Raw genomic sequence first — 20,538 nt, 5'->3', positions numbered from 1 at the left:
GAGTCACCTCCATCTGGGGCAGGGATAAAACTCATGCTGAAGTGGTTTTAACTTCTTAGTGCTGTGCTTTTACCCACTGCTACCAGGGAGGGCCCTGGATTTGGATGTATTTTAAAGTTAGAACATGGATTATCCAGATAACTAGATAAAATTATGTTTCAATTTTCTGTTATTGCAATAATGGTAGCTCAGATTTGATAGCTGGAAAGATAAAAATGTCCCAAAACTCAAATTTATTAATTTAAAATGCCTATCAGCCATTCAAGGAAGGTTATCTACTATGCATTTGTTTATATACATCTGGTATATAGCGAGGATGGAAATATAACTGAAAGCCATCAGCTTAAAAATGAATTCCAAAACATAAGTCTTTGTAACATTATCAAGTACCTGAGTGTAGGATAAAGAGGTCTACAGATTAATATCTTGAGCAAACTCCAAACAGTTGAGACTAAGAAGGAGAAACCATTGAAACAGAATGAAAACCAACAGATGACACCCTGGAAGTGCAGTTGAGAAATGTTTTGGGACAGATAGGATATTCATGAAAACAAATTTTCTTGTAAGTTTGAGAGAACAGGCAGAGAAAAATTTGAGACCAATTGAAATAATACCTGTGACATTTACTGAAAAGATAAATAAATTGGTAGCTTGAAAATAGTTGATTATATTTTTTGTTTGTTGAGGATGAAATGTAGTATACAAGAGGAGGTTTGTTTCTAAGTATGGAAAGGAGCTGCTTTTTGTAGGAACTGAGTAAAAATAAATGACATTAGCATAATCCTAACTTTAAAGCTAATCTTTATGGCCACAGTAACATGTAGAGTAGGTATAATGATGGCAACTTATGAATGTTTTCTTCTGATGCGTGTTTTTTAAAATGGAAGAGTAAATACCACTGACTGAAAAGTAAAGTGGGCAGGAGAGCCTAGTGATCTAAAGAAATGAAAATAAGGTGGATTTTTCCTTATAATGGTAAATAAACTGGTACAAAGTGGGAAAATTGCTGAGCAGAATTATGAATCCATTTGAAGTTATTTGTCTTGAAATTATACAACACAGTCACAGTTGTGTGGTTTTTTTCTAGTCAGGTTTTATTGCATTGGTGCTAGATATAGAGAGAAATAAATTCAGTCAAAACTGTTTCAGTCTGACACTATTATAAAGTTGGTATAACTGTAATGAAGGTCTACAGTGAATGAGGAGTCAAGGAAGGACATGTGGGATGTTAGTGGCCTATGAGAATTAGGATGAGTGTGTGTGTATATTGATAAAATATGTCTATTTATTGGAGTTGAGCAATAAAATTAAATTGAAAGGGAAGGAAGTAATAGGTACTAGAATTAAGACACTAGAAATTACTAGTTGGGAGGAATATAGTAATTGATAATGCCTAAGTTACAAAAAGTATGACCATAAACATCTCAGGCGGAATGAACACAATTTTTTTTTTTTAAAGATTTATTTATTTGTACATACAGAACTGGGGTACAGGCCAGAAGCTCAGGGGAGGCGAGAGGCTTCACCAGAGACAGAGTGGGGAACAAAACAGGCAGATTGACGAAGAACACTGCTGAGGGGAGCAGCGGGCGGGTCAGGAGAGGTCTGCCACGCCATGTAGTCACCTCCGGGGCAGGCGGGAATCGAACTCATGAGGAAGCGGCTTTAGATTCTCAGTGCTGTGCTTTAACCCGCTGCGCCACCAGGGAGGGCCTGAACACAATTTTTATAAGAGAAAAATTCAAGGAACAAGATGATTATGTATACAAACAATGGAATAATCAAGACTAAAACAAGAGAGTTGTTGGAAAACATGACAGCAATGTACAATGCGCTAAAATTATCAAGGAATAAGAAAGAACCATGTTTTCTCTGGTAGATTCAAATCTAGGGTTGTGTGAGGAAGAGTGTTCTACAAACAGCAATGAGGAGCAATTCACTCAATCCAAGGACTCATGATAGGAAGAGGTATTGAAAAGTAAATATTGCCCATGTGTGAGGCCTATAGTTACAAATGACTTTTAGTTAGAACAAGAAATGGAAGGAAAATTCACAGAAGTGTTAGGATGTGGAGATTTTCCTGATGACTCCCAAAACAAAATGTACATTTGAATCTTTCACTAGCTAGAAAGATTGGAGATTAGAGGCAGAAGAGCCAATGGTAAAAGATAATCTGAGTATTGGAATAATCAAGACTTAAACAAGGGAATTTTTGGAAAACATGACAGCAATGTACAATGGACTAAAATTATCAAGGAATAAGAAGGAACCATAATTTCTCTGGTAGATTCAAATGTGGGGTTGTGTGAGAAAGAGTACACTTTTTGTACTGATGACTTCTTTCAGGAGAAAGGGTATAATGGGATTTGAAGTATATGAAGGATTCTGATGGAGGTATATGAAAACTACTAGGAGGGAAGGTAAGGCATTCAACTAATTACACTAAGTTCTAGAGGTTTGCTTTTGCCTTTTAATTCTGGATCTTAAATGGGGCAAAACTATCTTGTGGCATTCTCTTATCTAGATATTGATAAGAAAACTGGAATCCTTTAACAAAGCTCAGAGAGCACAGGTCTACTTTTTAGCTCTTTGCAGTGGAGGTTTGCATTGAGAGTAGGGTTATTACATTATTAGTAAATGAATCATTGCAAAGTTCAGGGTTAAAGATGGTATGAAAAACATCCAAGGAAGACTATTGTTCTACCCTGTTTTTGAGAAAGAGTTCATTGTGGAATTACCACACTGAACTGAATTGTTGATTATATCTGGGTAGCAAATGAAGAGACCAGAACTGAATACACTGTTGGGGAAGAGAAATGTCAGATGTAAAGTGCTATTTGCAGCAGTGGAGGGCAATGTCATGGAAACTAATGTTTAGCTTAAGATGTCGTAAGGTTCATATTTTGGGAAAACTTTCATATTATAGAAAGAATGAAATTCGTACTATTTCTTTCCAGTTCTTCATTATCTTGGTAGGAGACCAAAGTCTGAAGTCTGGCTGGTGTAGAATGGTATCTCTTTGAGCATTTCTAGAAAAAAATGAAGTTAGAAGGTAATGATTTAGCTATATTTGATTGACTATAGTACCAGATAAAAGAAAATTTTTAAATAGCTACTCATTAAAAACTTAAAAAAAAAAAAAAAACAATTGATCATGCTTAGTGAAATAAGCCAGAAAGAAAAAGAAAAATACCGGATAGTTTCACTCATAGGGTTAAATGATAATAATGAACTATATACCGGAGACATTTTATGGGGGTGAAGTGGGGAATGGGATCACAAGTGGGGAGGTGGGATAGAAGTGCACTGGACTATGGTAATGACACATGGGTGATTTGGTGATGGGAAGCCCACGGGGATTACAACTGAGACGGAAAAAAGGCACAAAATGATATAGAAATATATCATTATATTGAAAAAGAAAGAAGCACTTAACATAGTATCTTAAGAGCAGGAACTCTGCTGCTTATTTATCTTATTTCTGACAGTATCTCGTAATTGGTAGTCTCTTTGCACATATTTTGGATGTATAAAATTAAGTCACTGATTGAAATTGACATACAAAGTAAAAAGCATGTAATGTTCAATAATATTTTCTCATATCAACAAAGTAATTATTACTTTGTCATATTAATTTTGACAATATCATGTCTATGATTCTTGCTTCCTATTTCTCACTCATTCTCTCTACTCCTTTTGGAATTGTCCAAGCCAGGAAGAGTACACTTTTCATTGGTTAAATTCATTGTTAATCCTTGCTCTACAGTTACCTGTGATCTGGGCCACTCAACATTCATTCAAAGGTCAGACTTGTCAGAGTGACTCGGAGCAGCCCTGATAATCTACACAGGTTTCCTTTATGATTGTAATGCATAGAAAAAAATTGTTCTAGGTATATTTCATTAATTATTAACACTGTAAGAAATCAAATGTTGAATGAAGGATAGCATAAGAAATGTATAAGTGAAACTGTTTTCAAACTTAGTATTACTCTTGTTCATCAATTCCAATTATATTTAATTGTGAAGTTTATATAACAAAATAAGTTTATTAACATAGCAAAGGACTTAACCTTTAACTCCATCTTATATAAAATTCTTATGTCTTACTTTTTTTACAAATTTAAAGACTTTTTTGTTAGTTCTTTGCTGTATGTTATACTACATTTATAGAAGTAAGGGATGAAATTAGGGTAAAAAATCAGGAACTAGACTTTGGAGTAACCAGGAGAATGCCTGAACAAATTTTTGTCAGTTCATTAAATTATTCTAGTGGTAGTGCTTAGCTCTTCAAAAGAGCAAAAATCCAAATATTACTTTAAGATGCTAACATTTTAACAATAGTTTGAAAAGGGGGTTGAAATTTTAATGTAATCTTTCAGGAATATAGATAAGATAAACCAAAATTGATTGTGATGTACCTAAAATAGAACAGTGGTTCAATGTTATAAAATAATTTAATTTTTATATTAACATCACCTCAATAGATACAAGAACTGTTTCATAAAATTTAATAGAAAAGATTTGTCAAATCAGCAATACACGGAATTTTTCTAAAGAGTACCTAGCAAAAACCTAAAAACAATTATAAATAACATTTTCTTTATCATTAGTATCAGGAAGAGGACAAAAATGTTTGTCACCATTTGTCTTCATTAATGTACATGTGGTCTTAGCCATTATAGTAAGACAACAAAAAAAAATCCGAGGCTAATAGACATGCTGTCATTTATAGATTATATTGCTTAAGTAGAAAACCAGTGAGAAAGGTGCTGGATATAAGAGTAATATATAAAGGAATTTCCATTTTGTTTAATATTAAAATCATCCTATCTAATATGTAAAAAAATATATAGGCAATACACACCTTCTGAAAGGCCCATTTTTTTCCCTCTAAGCAATGAGAATGCATTCTTCTTTGGCCCTTTCACTGTTGAATTTGAGTTCATCAAAATTTTCCCCTCATCTCTGAAGGCCTGTATAAGTTATAACAGCAGGTATCTGCGAAGCTGAGATAAGTAGAAGGTAAAGAGCTCTGAACTGTATTAGTAAGAGACACTCCAGACTTTTGGTCTGTAGCCTGTGATTGTTCATATTTGGATATTTGTCCGGCACTCCATTCCAGTAAACTATCTGACATCGCTGTCCCAACTTTCTTACCGCCAGACCTGGTCCTTCTTGACATTAGCACCTTCAATCTTGCTGGTCCTGGTTATTTTTCCTCCATGAAAATCTAGCAATGTGTTTATATGCAATATCAGGCACAGTGTATAGAAATCTCACAATCAAACTGGAACCAATTCAGTGATAATATCAATTTATTAAGATTCTCTTCTTTGCGATTTTTATGTTCTTTCTGTTCACTTTGCTTCTTGAACAAGTATGTCCATGGGACAAAATCTATTGGCATATATCCCACATAATCCCCTTGCTTGCATTCGTATTTTTGCCATTTCAACACCAGTATGAAATGTGTCAGGGTGCTTCTTTTAAATTCATATAAGGGAAAATTCTATTGGTTTATGGCAAGTTTCCAGATTCTTACTACTGTGAAACACTTCCCCCTAATTAAAGCCATTTATAAAAATTAACTGTAAAGAGTTAGAGGCAAGGTACTTCAGATTATGTCCTGTAAGAATATGAAGAAAAATGTGTGCTTCATAGTATAATGGTCTCTGCTGAGCGAGAGACTAGATGTGGCTTTTGTTCAAAGCTTGAGTTATACACTTAATTTTACAGATTAAAATTTAATGACCTTTTAAATGCAATATGCCATTAACAAACAGAATTTGTTTTTCTTTACCAATAGTATAATTTCATAGAATTTGGGGAATAATAGTTTGAAGTATAGTTGATATTTTTCCCCCAGTGTAGATTTTTAAAAATGCATTTGCATGAGGTAACTTTGGTTCATAACATGTTTCAGGTATATAGTGTTACAAACTCTCTTGATTTTATAAACTCTCTCGATTTTATCAAGAGGTTTATCACCATACAATTGACCACTTTACATGTACTCCCAACTGCCAGATCCCCTTCCATTCTGGTAGCCACCAACCTGTTCTTATATCTAAGATTTTCTTTTTGGTTGGTTCTTTTGTTTCTCCAGTTATTTCTCATGAGTGAAATCATAAGGTATTTTTGTTTCTCTGGCTTATTTCACTTAGCTTATGCCCTTTAGACTTTTTCGTGTTGCCAAATTTCATTATTTTAGTAGCAGAATCACTATTCTTATGTGTTCTAATTTTCTTCATCTATAAAAACGTGTTATTTCCACATCTTGGGAATAGTAAGTAATGCTGCAATGACCGTAGGAATGCATGTATTTCTTCAAACTAAGGTTTTAGTATTATTTGGATAAATAACCAGAAATAGCATTATTTGTTTTTTAAGATTTATTTATTCATACAGAACTTGGGTACAGGCCAGACATGCGGGAGGGTGAGAGGATTCACCAGGGACAGAGTGGGGAGCAAGACAGGCAGATCTATGAAGTACACTGCTGAGGGGAGCAACGGACGGGTCAGGAGAGGTCTGCCACGCCATGTGGATCTGCTCCGGGGCAGGCGGGGATCTAATTCATGCGGAAGTGGCTTAAGCTTCTCAGTGCAGTGCTTTAACCCGCTGCCTGCGCCACCAGGGAGGGCCCAGAAATGGCATTCTTAATGTCTTGAAGTCTCTCTTTAGTGGCTATACCAATTTACATTCCCATCAAAAATCTAAGTATTTCCTTTTGCCACATTCTTACTAAAACTTACTGTTTGTCTCTTGAGAATAATTATTCTAACATATGTGTAACAACATCTTATAGTCTTCATTTGTACTTCCTTACTAAAAGATGATAAATGTTTTTATAGATCTCTTGTGATATTTGTAGGAATAGATGTTCTTCACATCTTTTCGTAATCTGTCTTATTTATATTTTAAATATTAAGCCCTTAAGATATTGCAAACCTTGCACTCCACATTATAAAAAGTAGTTGCCTTTTGATGGTGTCTTTTGCTATGCAGAAGACTATATTTGCTTTTGTTTCCTTTTTTGTGTCAAATCCATAAAGACACTGCTAAGATTGATGTCAAGGAGGTTACCACCTAAGATTTCTATGTATTTTTTTTTATTAAAAAGTTTATTTTTACATCATTTTGCACATTTTTTTTTTCATCTCAATTGTAATCCCCACGGGTTTTTCTTCTATGTATTTTATAGTTCCATGTATTACATTCAAGTCTTTAATCCATATTTATGTATGGTATGAAACAATGGACTAGTTTCATTCTCTTGCATGTAGCTGTCCAGTTTTTACATTTTCTGAAGAAATTTCATTGGTCCATTAAATAATACATACTAGTTGTCCATATATGTTTTAATTATGTTTAAAGATTTATTCATACAAAACGGGGTACAGGTCAGAGGTACAGGGGCAGTGAGAAGATTCACCAGAGACAGAGCAGAACAGGCCGACTGACGAAGTACACTGCTGAGGGGAGCAGCGGGCGGGTCAGGAGAGTTCTGCTATGCCATGTGGATCACCTCTGGGGCCAGGGATCAAACTTGTGCTAAGTGGCTTTAGCTTCTTAGTGCTGTGCTATAACCTGCTGCACCAGGAAGGGCCCTGTTTTTTAATTTTGAGCTTCAGTTTTGCCCCACTGATCCAAGTGTCTCTTCAATACCATTGGATTCATAGTTTATAGTTATGAACTTGATACCTCTATTTTTCCTTTTTACTCAGGTTTGCTTTGGATGTTCTTGTTTTTGTTCTACTTGTTTGAAAAACATTACTGAGATTTTGATAGGAATCCCACTGAATCTGTTCATTGCTTTAGGTAAAATGGCCATTTTATTAACATTAATTCTGCCAATCCATAAGCAAATAATAACTATTTATTGTTATATTCAATTTCTTTCAACAGTGTCATAGTTTTCATTTGATAGGTGTTTACCACCTTGGTTAAATTTACTTTAAGATATCTTACTCTTAAAATTATTCAAGTGAGATTATTGTATGTGGAAATGCAACAAATGTTTGTTTCTGTGTATTAGGCATATCCACTTTCTCAGTCTTAAAGCATTAGCCTGTACAGAATGTCTTGTGGGGTACAGAGCACAGTCCCCTTGGCAGTCATAGGCATGTAAAGTGAGTCCCTATATGAACTAACAAGCTATTTGGGGGCTATCACTACATATGTGACATAGAATGAGATTGTGATCATGGTTGTGTCACAGAAGTAGTGCAACTCTCTTGTTTGCTCAGCAACTCAGGGTCGCAGACCTCTAAGAATGATCAGTGTGAGTCCTTTTCCCACTGTATTGTTGTACTGGGTCCTGAGGTGTGTATTCATATGTGGGTCTTTGAAAGGTTGGTTTTTCATTTCCTACAGTTCTTGGTATTGGGAGGCATTCCCTGTCAGCCCTGAATGACAGGCACTCCTGCAGCTTGTGTCTACTCTGCAGTATCTAAGGTATCAGGAGTATGAGGCAGTACACAACCCAACCCCAGAGAAAAGTCCCACAACTCCAAGGACTCTGATAATGAATCACTACATGAGGTGGGGGGGGGGCAGTAATTTCTTCCCTGATGAGAGCATCTCTTTCTCCTACCTACGTGGTACTGACCTTTTATCCTTTGTTGTAGAAATTCTATTGATCTTATTTTCACATCTTTTTCAAAGGTAATTATTCCAGATGCTGTTTAAAATTTGTTGTGTCTATGGGAGGTGAGTTCAGGTACTTCCAATACTACCCTATTGAATCTGGCTCTTCTTTCTAGTGTATATTTAATTTATTTTCATTGACTTTAAAAGCTTTCTGTAAATAACTTTACTATTTTTTTCCAGTTCTGAAAAAATTCTGAGAAATGACTTACAAAATTGTTTCTTTTGGCTTACAGAAAATAATAAAATTATGTAGTACAATAATTTTCATTAACTCATTAAATCTATTATTGTGCATATAGAGCTGTTTTTCAAAAATACTCAAGATTTATGATAATTTGAAAAAAAAATCCCCAAAGGTTTATAGGGACAACTAGGTTCAGAAAGTATGTTTATTGGTGAAAGACATGTATGCTTCACAAAACTTATTTTTCAATATTCCTGGCAATACTTTCACAGAATCTTAATTTAAATTTCTTTCTCCTATGTACTTTTTAATTTCCTATTCAAGAAATGAGATAGCAAAAAATGCTATGGTGGCAGAGAGATGTATTATTCTAGTTAGCTAGGCAACAGCACCAATTCTGGTGTTTCATACAAAATGCTAAAATTCATAATGTGTTTTATATTTTACAAAGTGAGTACAGAAAAATGAAAACTTGACTTTTGTTATGAGGTATGTAGGAAAGACTACTTGTTCTGGATAATACCAAATATATAGTGGTATTAAAGATAATTTGGATATTAGAGGTTGAAGACAAAATTTGACTCAAATTTTGATTCCTTCTCTATTGCTCTTCCTTTACCTTACTGTGCATAGTGAAGTTTTCAACAACTGTTGGCTGAAAAATATTTCCTCAGTCCAAAATATATGTAAAAGAAAATATTCACTAAGTTTATAATTTTAAAGTTTTAGAGGCAATAGCATTTCAATAAAATTACATTTAGTGACTGATGAAATTTAGATCTTTGGGTAAGTATTGTTACAAAGTTCCTTAATTGACAGTGTTGTCAGTTAGGTTGAAGAATATCATATTAAGGGTTGGGTGTGGTGGACTTCATTATCTTTTTTTAATCAGATCTGTATTATGGAGTCTGGATGGATCAAAGTGAGGGGTAGTATTTGACTCAGTAACAAAAATGATGTGAGTAAAACAAGTGTAAAAATGCTGAGGTATTGGAACTTAAAAAAGGGTTAACATCAGAAGTAAGTCTCAAATTTATACAATGGATCCTGTTCCCAAGGTAAGAAAACAGATTTGATGAAAATGAGTAAAAATAAACAGAATCTAAGCAGTGATCAAACCTATTACATGAGAAAAACTGTTGGTATTTATGACAAGATTCATAGGGAGTCAAAAAATCTTTAAATAGCTCAGGGTATAAGAGGCAATACCAAACTGCCATGCTCTTAGTCAACATGCACAAAGCTCTTAAATAATTTTTATCATTTTTAGGAAGACAATACTCTTGAACTGGAAAGCATTCTATATGTGGGAAGGACTAGCTATACTATAACAATAAATAATGAAAATGGGGTTCTGATGAAATATGCTACATAGAAAATACATTCGAAATAGTGTATCTGTGCAAGGGTAAAAAGGAGTGAGGAAGGTAAGATTCTCAAAAGATGAATACAATAAGTTAATGGCATTGGTTTGAATTCATCATCTACAATGTGTTCTTACAGTTTTTGTCAAGAGATATAGCTACATATCTGCTGTTTGTACACTTGCTTCTGGTTAGCAAACATAACTCTTTAGTACTGGTGGATGTCTTCTGAGGGAATCTGTAAACTTCCCAGGAATTTTCTTTTTGGTTGGGTTCAAATGGCAAAAAAAATAAAACAAAGCTTCAGCATTTGCTGCTATATCCTTGAATCTATCATTATAAAAATTTTTCTCTTTTTAGTTCAGTATATTGTATGTGTCATGCTAGGCATGTATGTGTGTGTGTATATATTTGTGTCTATTACATATATATACACATATATATGTATATATATCTACACTTATGTGTACTTAAAGTATATATATGCCTGCTAAATTTTCCAAGGAATTAAATGTTTTATAATAAATCAGTACATTCAAAGTTGATAGATTTGAAGCTGTAGAAGTATTTTATATTAAATTACAATTTTATGAACAGCTAATACTTATAATAGGGAGAAAGATAAATTATGTACCTTTGCAGTCATGTCCTCAGCTTGCAGATATGATGCAGAAATGTCATGAGTTCTTCCAGATGAAATTAGTCCCATATGCATTTATAAAATTCTTTTACCATCTGAAGCAGAAATTGATGTCATTCTAAAATAAAAAACAGATATACTCAGATTAATACTGTTAACAAAAAGTTCATTATGAAATAATAAAATTTTGAAAGGATAAAAACATTTACTATTGAATTATCTTTAGAGAGTCCTATACTGGGACAAAATGACTAAATCTTTATAAAATATCCTGTTAGTCATCAGATGTAGGGGTGTCTAGGAGAGACATGACCACAGTGAGGGAATATTGTGAAATTAATTTGTCCAAAATAATGTGCTTATGTTTGAAGTAATATGTTTGAGGATATATATTCAGTTAACTATGTTATGAGCTTAAGATAAAATTGAATAAACAAAGCCAGGTTCAAGTTGTTTTTATTACCAAGATAGGACAATTTGAACATAACTCCAATCCCTGATAAAAGACCCCAAGATCAGAACAACTAGCTAGGTCATGCATTATGTAAGTTTAAGGTATGCATCACTGTCAATCAACATATTAGTATAATGTAAAGTTTACCACTAACATTGCAATTACACCACATTCATCTGACTGATTTCACTAAGCTCAGTGCACTGTAGATCCATCCATATTGCTGCAAATGACAATATAAATTGCATCTTTTTTAAGTAATTAGTATATGTTACACATACATGAGAATATATATATATATATATATATATATATATATACACACACTCATTACTACACCTCCTTTAATCAACAATCTGCCGCTGGCACTTAAGTTGTTTATGTTCTTAGTTATTGTAAACTATGCTGCAGTAAACAGGGGTAATCCACAAGTCATTTTGAATCTTTAGTGTTTCTGTATTTGTTAAGTGAATACCCAAAGTACTAGAAATAATGGAATCATATGGAACTTCTATTTTTATTCATTTGAAGGATCTTACATTATTTTCCATAATGACTACCAATTTACATCCCCCCAAAAAAACTTGGATTTCCCTTCTCTAATAGTTTTTCATCTTTTGAACAATAGTCATTTTCAAGATATGAGGTGATAGCTCATTTTTTAAAAATTTATTTGTGCATACAGAACTGGGGTACAGGCCAGAGGTGCAGAAGTGGTGAGACGATTCTTCAGAGGCAGAGCAGGGAGCCGAACAGGCAGATCTACGAAGTACACTGATAAGAAAGAGGAGTAGTAGGCAGGTCAGGAGAGGTCTGCCAAGCCATGTGGGTCACCTTCCTGCGGGGTGGGGGGGAGAGTTTGAACTCTTGGTGAAATGGCCACCGCAAGCTTCATGATGCTGCACTTTTACCTACTGCACCATCAGGGAGGGCCCATGTTATTTTGATTTGTATTTCCTTAAGAGAAGATGTTTTCATGTGCCTGTTGTGCGATATATATTCTTTGGAGAAGTATCTATTCAGATACACTGCCCACTTTTTGATCCAATTTTCTGTTTTGTGAGTTCTTTGTAATTGGATATTAACCCCTTGTTGCTCGTCTACATGTGTAAAATAGCCTATAAAATGGGAAATCTTTGTTTTGATGATTTTGCTGGACAGCTGTTTAATCTAATACAGTCCCATTTGTTGTTTGTTTCACTTGTTGTCACAGTGGAGTCCCTAATATCTCTAAATATAAAGTCTAAAAGCAGATAACCTATATTTTCTTCTATTAAGTCCAAGTTTTTTTTTTTTTTTTTTAGAAAATTTTTTAAAGATTTAGTTGTGCATACAGAACTGGGGTACAGGCCAGAGGCTCAGGGACAGCGAGAGGCTTCACCAGAGACAGAATGGGGAGAAGAACAGGCAGATCAACAAAGTGCACTGCTGAGGGGAGCAGCGGGAGGATCAGGAGAGGTCTGCCACGCCATGTGGTCACCTCCGGGGCAGGTTGGAATTGAACTCATGCGGAAGTGGCTTTAGCTTCTTAGTGCTGTGCTTTAACCCACTGCGCCACCAACGAGGGCCATGTCCAAGTCTTTAATCCATGTTTGTAAGGCATTAGGACAGTTATTAAATACTTTCTATACTCCAGTGAACCCTCATGTTTCCTCTTTAGTAACTTAGTTGTCTATACATGTGTGGGTTTATTTCTGGTCTCTCAATGCTTTTCTGTTTATCTGTTTTTATCATTGGTATAGCTGGGAATCATGTTACCTCTATCTTTGTTCTTTTAAGAATCTTAGCTATTCAGGGTCTTTTTCAGCTCCAAAAATATCCTGTGATTTGAAAGGGTTGTATTTCTCTGAATAATGTCATTGGGATTTTGATTGGAATTGCACTGAACCTGTATATTGATTTAGGTATCATGGCCACTTTACAGAAGATAACTGATAAGCAAATTGGAGATTTGCTTCTCTGTATATCACTTTTGTGGGTGGCACTATATTGCTTTGTTGATCACCGTTTCATTTAAGTTGTTGCAAATAGTATGTAGTTATTCTATTGATAAGTAGTGGTAGAATTTATTTCCTCCTTTCCAATTAGGATACTTTTAACATTCTTTTCGTGCCTACTTACTGTGGCTAGAACTCCATCCTCCATGCCTCCTGTTGGCTACCTTAAGTTAATCAGCTCATTAAATAGCTTTTTCTTTATCAGTAGTATGGGCCAAGAGTATAGCAGGCCAGTTGCTGTGGGAACAGGTCAGGGAGGCCTGGTTTATGTGACCACTTGGCAAACCTCTGATGGCATTCAGCAGCCTATTCACTGTGACCTTCACATGATGGAGAGAGGAGTGGCAATGCAGAGAACACTTTGTCTGTTGTTCTTGATGGAGTCCAAGCCCATGTGGAGCATCCTAACTAGGCTCTACCTAGTTTAAAGATATGTGTTCCTACACACTACTCCTCTCTCTACCCACCTTCCATCATGATGTGGGATTCTCAGATGCACTGTATCAGAGTAGATACTAAGAGGTGCGAGGGGTTCTTTAACTGTATCTCTGGATTGTGGGAGTCTTTCAGTAGCGTCCTGTACCTGGACACTTGGTTGAAAGAGATATCTTTTCTTGCTATCTTAGATTTAAAACTGCAACGACATTTTAAAGGAGCATCATAGTAGTAAATAGTTAAGCAACTATTCATTATTTTGAGTCACAGTAAACATAGCCTTTTGACACAAGCTATGCAACCTCTATCGACAGACACGATACAGATGGAGGGGAAATGCTCTGAAAAATCAGACTTTCATGCTAACTTATGTTATGACCTCCCTTTTTTGTGTAATTGTAATATCAAAGTATTCTGAGCAACCTTTAGTTTACAAATGGATTGCCTTAGCTTCATAAGGCACTTGGCCCAGAAAAGCAAGCACTGCACCAGGGTGAGAAATTCCTCTTGAAGTCAAAAGTGATTTGACAAGTGGTTGATTAATAAAAGCTATTGGCTGTTATTGTAAAGTCAATATTGAGATAATACTGGAACATATTCTCTTACTGCCCAGATGGATGAGAACACCCAAATTTCATCACTCTACTATCTCACAAAGTCTTCAGTTTCTAAAAAAAAACTAGTTAAATTTTCTACTCTTTAGCCTTTAGATATGGAAATTCGCCCAAGTCCACTATTCAGAGCTAATCAGGTTTTCTACTGTCTAGACTTCAAAGGAATTCACATAAGCCTTCTACCTAGTTCTTCAACTCTACTATCTAGTCTTTAGATAAAAAAATTCACCCAACTCTCCTATTCAGAGCTAATTAAGTTTTCTTCTGTCTAGACTTGAAGAAAATTCACTTAAACTTTCTAACAAGTTTTCCAACTACTTTCCTGTAATTTGATTTACAAGAAATTTCCTCTTTCTGCCCTCACTTTACTTTACCCCCCCAGGATGTCTCAATGAGAATGAAAGCCGGTAAGTAGTAAGATATGGCTTTAGGGACTTTATTTTGGTTAATCTTTACTGTGGTAAATATAATAATAGTCAAATTTTGTATGTCTATATACTTGTTTTAGCCTTAATAGACTGATTTTAAAAATGTTATAATCTCAACTAAAGGTCAATATGACCCAGACTGTTCTTAGAAAAAAGATAGTGATCTCTCAGCCCAATTCATATGCTAATGTTATCCCACTGCTTGCTTGAAATGTATAAAATAAACCTCTGCTAAAACCAGAGCAGGAAGACTTGCACCCAACTCTGATTCCTGTGTCTTCCTCGCACCCCCTTCCCTTTTTTCCCCTTTTCTAGGAATCGCCATTCGCAGATGCTCCCACCTTGACACCCTGCCTGTTCTGTCCTCCAATAATCTGTGATCGGGGACAAAGAGTCTCCAAAAGTCTTTCTTATACAAATATATTTTAGAGTTCCCAAATATTGAGAAGTTCTTTGTAAGACAATTTCAGACAATGATGAAGGTATGATAGAATAGAAAAATGATCATTTAGCAACACTTACTGGGTTTATGAACATCAAGAAATGCTTAAACATTAGCTTCTCGTGATGGAGAAGTAAACAACAGAATTAACTGGTCAGTCTTGCCCAATTGTGCTAATCATCTACTCTTTACTTCCAGGAAAGATCAATTAAGTTGTACATAATACCTTTTATGAAGTCTCTCCACCAGTGATTAAACCTATGTCTGATTAAGTCTTTAGCTCTGAGTTTACAGGAAACAAAGTAGAGGAAATACATAAATAAAAGTCCTAACGCAAGAATGTAGACGACATTTCAAAACAGGTTCTTAAAGAATTGATAAAAAAGGGAACAATTATTATAAAATGTAAAACTATCATTAACCACATATAATTGTGTAGCTCTTATTTACTGATTTTATTATAGTCAGGAACTTATTCTATTAAAATGTTAGTTTTATAGGTATGTCACTGTGGTTTTTAAAGGTCTTGCTTATTAGAAATGTATGCTGAGGGTTTCCCCTCCTACAGCTTAGATATATTATAGACTGAGTTATTTGAGTAAAATATTATGAGAAAATGCCAAAGGAAGACTCCCTCTAGAACCAGAACAGCTATGAAAATGGACTAAGAGGCTAACAGGGCCCTACTAATAGGAAGTCAGGTGACTATGTCAGAACCTGTGTCTCAGCAAACACAACATCCAGCATCCTACAAGTGCCAGCTCATGCAGAGATTTTCCACATGGAGTTGACCAAAGTTGCCTTCTAGAACTCCACCCCCTTGAGACCAAAGAAGTGGAGGACGCCTTTCCTGATATGTGAACTGCTTGCAATCAAGGCTTCATATTAGCTTTAACTTTTCTCAGTCCAGTTCTTGGTAATATTCTTTCATGATGAAGATGAGATATGAAGCAATCTCCAACCCTCTCCCGGTACTGCTTTGGACCACTGCATAGTGTCTTCCAACTGCTCCCAAATTTGTCTTCTGGTAATGCCTGGGTAAGTTTTCTGGCCTAACATCTCCCATGCTTTCATTTGAGGTCTCTGAAGACTTTCAGAGAACTTTTACAAGAAAAAGAAATTCCTTACTCAGGTACTCAGAATGGGCACTTCATGTCCTAAATCCTTGACTGATCAACTATCTATAACACCCCAACTACTTCTAGGATTTAACTTAAGACCCAAAGTTATAACTTTCTGTCAAATATTACTCAAGAAAACCTAAACTTATTTGACCCAACAGGACTTTGAGATTCCCAAACTCAAGTATTTGCAAATTTAATTAGAATGAAGAACTTTCTATACCCCCTTAAATCAATAGTTTTTTTTTTTTCCAGATGAGACTGATTGCTTCTAAAATCTGAAAAAATGTAGTATGAATTGGAAAATATTCCTCTTTTATGCTTGTCTTGCTCCTCTCCTATTTCCTCCTCCTCACACCAGTTCTTGATCTTTCAAACTTCCCCTTGTTTTTCAGTGTTGCCACAGCTGGGACCCTGAGGCACCTTTACTAGGCCTCTTCAAGGTGCAATCAGATATGACAGACACAGCCCAGGAGTTGAATTTGAATGCCATTTAAGACTCATCAGCCTGGCTTCTCTGATTATGCAGGTAATCTTTTAGCCCAAAATGGATGCAGGCAGCAGAAAAGGAAAAACAACAACAAAAATCCCTGGAGGCCTTTAATCATGTGCAGCTAACAGATTAGACCAGGCACAAAAGGCTTACCAGATTCCTAAATTCTATCCCCAGCATCTTTCCTCAACGGATAAACTGGAAGGCTATCCAATGCTGGAGTTGAACAGATTTTCCAACCAAATTCCAGGGTAAGTATTTAATGAGATCCTTTTTCTCTTCAACTCTCTATTTGTAGTTAAACTCACTAAAATTCTTAATGGTCTTATTAAGAACTTAACTGGGTAGCTAAACACCCCCACCAGTAAGTAGCTTTTCTGGCAAGCAAATTATCCAAAATCCTAGAAAAGGCCAAAGGACCAAAAGGTCTCTGCATATCAGGAAAGGACTGATAGATTAATGACCCTCCAGTTGCAGAAGCAACTAAATAGGGATTCCTCAACACCAACCTCCAGGCCCAGTCTACAATCCTGTTTTGCAGGCATCATGGGCCAAATCAGCATGGATGATCTGGGATACAAATGGTTCTTTCTGAGATTCTGTTGCAACCACTCTAGGCTAAAATGGCTAAAACGACCTTGGAGGTAGGAAAATACCAGGGATAAACTTCATTACTAGCCAATAGTGGGGACTAGTAATTACAATTGGAGACAAACTCGCCAATTTTCAAGAATACTATGCCCACCTTATTAATCCCCAATATATTAACAATGCCCTTTTCTAATGTTTAGAATCTCATAATGGTTGGCAACAGCAACTACTGTAATTTTTAAATCCTTGCCCAGTCCCTTCCAATTTGGCCCCTTTCTGGGTAACATACATACCTTATGGGAAGAGATTTTTCTCTTGCTTTAAAACCTGCCTATCTTTCTCTCCCAAGTGGGGAATGATGTTGAGATTAAAGGAATTTACTGATGTGAAAGAAAATTTAAATAATCCCTTTCTTATTTCTATCCCTGTATACCTCACTTGTCCATTCAAAATCAATGCATGTAATCATGAAACAGCCCTTGATGCCTCACCCCAGACTCTCTGGAATCAATCTAATACTAAAGTTGGCTGCAGACAATTCCTCAATCCCTTAATCAAAATAGGTACTGAACCAATTGTGTGAGACTTTATAGCCCTGAATTAGCTCGTGTAATAACCCCATTTTCCGTAAATCAAATTGAGGAGGATGGCACTTTGTTCAAGTTCTAAGAGACATCAAAAACATACTGATATCCTATAACTTGGTGGTCTAATTTAATCAGGACAATCTATTAAAAACTGACTTTTCCCTAACATTCTTGGATAAAATACAATTCCCAAAGTCCCAATATTAAAATCAAAAGACCCAGGGACAACTCAGAAAATGTCAAGTAAACAAATCCATAGATGCAAAGTCACTAAATGACCTTATCTCACATGACTAGAATGATTTTAAAATAAAGTTAGGTCAAAAGATATCTCAAGTAGACAGTGGTGCCTAACTCAGATTCCATCCCCCAAAACTCTATACAAAGATAAATCTTGTCCCATAACCACAGGTTAACATATTGGAACACTAACAAAATTATTCAATTGCAGAAAGGATATTTAACTGTAAGTTGCCTTTTTATCAGAGAAGAATATTTTATGTTTCTCTTGCAAACCATACTAACTGGAATGTTGTGGACACTTAATGTTGACACTTAGATAAGATTTAAAAAGGAAACTATTAGAATAATGATACATTTCTAATCATAAAATCAAGACAATGCCATAAGCACCAAGTTTGCCATATTTTTGTAAATGCCATTTATGTAATTTTAAGGCGATGCTAAGGGATAAGAAATGTCAAAGAAAAAATTCCATCATGGTAGAAAATGTTATTTAAATGAATTATGCAACTTTGTAGGTGGTTATGAGCTGAGCAGGCAAACAAATTGTCAAATCTTGGGTCAAAATTTGAGAAAATAAGCAATGGTCATACATTTAAGATGACGGCTAAATGGTAGCATGCAGATAGAACAAGATAGATTACAACTTTAAGAAGGAACTTCAGAGCTGTAGCAAAGAAGAAACAATTTAGTGCTGAAGGCAAGGGACCAGACCCTTAACTGGCCAAGTGACCAGGTGATAATGAAGAAAATGGGAAGGAAATGGAAAAAGGGTGAATTAATCTCACAGTGGGGTTACAAGTGGTAGTCACCTTGCAGATGGTTTTCAAAGATGTTATCAGATCCACGATTGCATTGAGAAAATGTAAAATATTTTCAATTTGATATAAGCAGTGAGGAGATTCTAGAAAAGAGACAGGTTTCTTATAGAAAGTCCGGAGTACATTTTTAGGCACCCAGGGAGTTATTAAATTTTGAGTGGGTGAATTAGACTATTAGAAGTTTGCATTTTGGCAGTGCCTGGGATGAGCAAAAACATTGAAAAGATTTATGGTAGCAACAGTAGGGAATTATAACAATAGAGTGGAAATAATGAACTTTGCAGGGTGATAGGCACAGCACTAACCATTTTATATGCATTACCCTCCATTTAACCCCACAATGATCTTATGGAGTAGATAATTATTTTATCTTTTATTTTTCAGGTGAGTCTGAAACACACAGACTACATGTCTTGCCAAGGCCAAAGTGCTAGAAAAAGGAGGGAACAGTCAGGTACAGTGTCTATTTGAGTATAAATACCAAGCTCTTAATGAGCAAGTCACATTACCACCATAGACAGCATTTGACATCCAGAATTATATTCATTATAGAACAAGGTAGGTCTGTGAACCATTTTTTTTAAGTTATTTTTTTAAATCACCAATTAGTCTTATAGCATAAACCAATTAGGCATATGTTTGAGACTAACTTGGCAGATATCTCTAAATATAATAAGCCTGGGCTCTTATCCTTTCCATTTGTGTCCTTTAAAACCTTAGATATAGTCTCTGGCTGACTTTGGGTATTGATTCCAGTTTGCTGCCAACATCCTTCAATTGATGTAGAAAATCCAGGCTGATCTATTATTATACTTAAATTTGCCTTATGCTGCATAGGCTTGAAGTGAAATTTTAAAGGCAGCTATATTTCTATAGCTTTCACATAGGTCTGTAAACAGTGTGGCCCAGAAAAATAGGCAACTTAATTAAGAACCTACCTTAATTTTTCTTACAAAATTTCTCTAGCCACATCTTTGATATTATTTCATATAATCCTTTTTTCTACCCACTATTATTTAAAATGCTTGATGGTATACATATCTTCAAAGCCAAGATCTTACCCCACCTTTGCATGACCAATAACTCAGATCCTGATGTTCCCTCCTGGCATGTCCATAGCAGTAATTAATAAATATATCTTTTACTTATGAGATTATATTTTGATGTGACCATGTTGATCTTGATATATAGTCATCTCATAGTAACTATTTGATTTGCATCTTTTTAATAGTGCATATTATATGTATGTTTTTTATACCTATATATGTAGTATATTATATTTTTCATCTTAAACTCAGGTACAAACTGTTAGATTTTAGCAAGTTACCTGGCATATACATGCCTTATCTGAAATGAAGAATGCTTTAATGATGGTGTATATATTATCTGATAATATATATTACCAGATTTTTCAAAGATAATCCAGAAACCTACATTTTCTTTGTAATTTCTTTAGTACTGAATCAAGTT

At 35.2% G+C, this 20,538-nt stretch overlaps 1 long non-coding RNA gene across 2 annotated transcripts in view; it reads right to left on the bottom strand.

The window, feature by feature from the left end:
• Positions 1-1,672: 1,672 nt before the first annotated feature.
• The window catches only part of LOC105853733, a 162,255-nt gene continuing 143,389 nt past the window's right edge, over positions 1,673-20,538 (bottom strand). For both annotated transcript variants that reach the window (XR_001145518.1, XR_001145519.1), the window contains 3 exons: positions 10,837-10,960; positions 2,945-3,029; positions 1,673-1,713 (listed from right to left, as the gene is read on the bottom strand). This is a non-coding gene — a long non-coding RNA (uncharacterized LOC105853733). The remainder of the gene's footprint in view (positions 1,714-2,944; positions 3,030-10,836; positions 10,961-20,538) is intronic.

The sequence above is a fragment of the Condylura cristata genome, unplaced genomic scaffold, assembly GCF_000260355.1.
Source record: "Condylura cristata isolate star-nosed mole 26May11 unplaced genomic scaffold, ConCri1.0 scaffold00002, whole genome shotgun sequence".
Lineage (NCBI taxonomy): Eukaryota > Metazoa > Chordata > Mammalia > Eulipotyphla > Talpidae > Condylura > Condylura cristata.
Note: the sequence above shows the minus strand (reverse complement) of the source record. Positions and strands in the feature narration are given on the sequence as shown.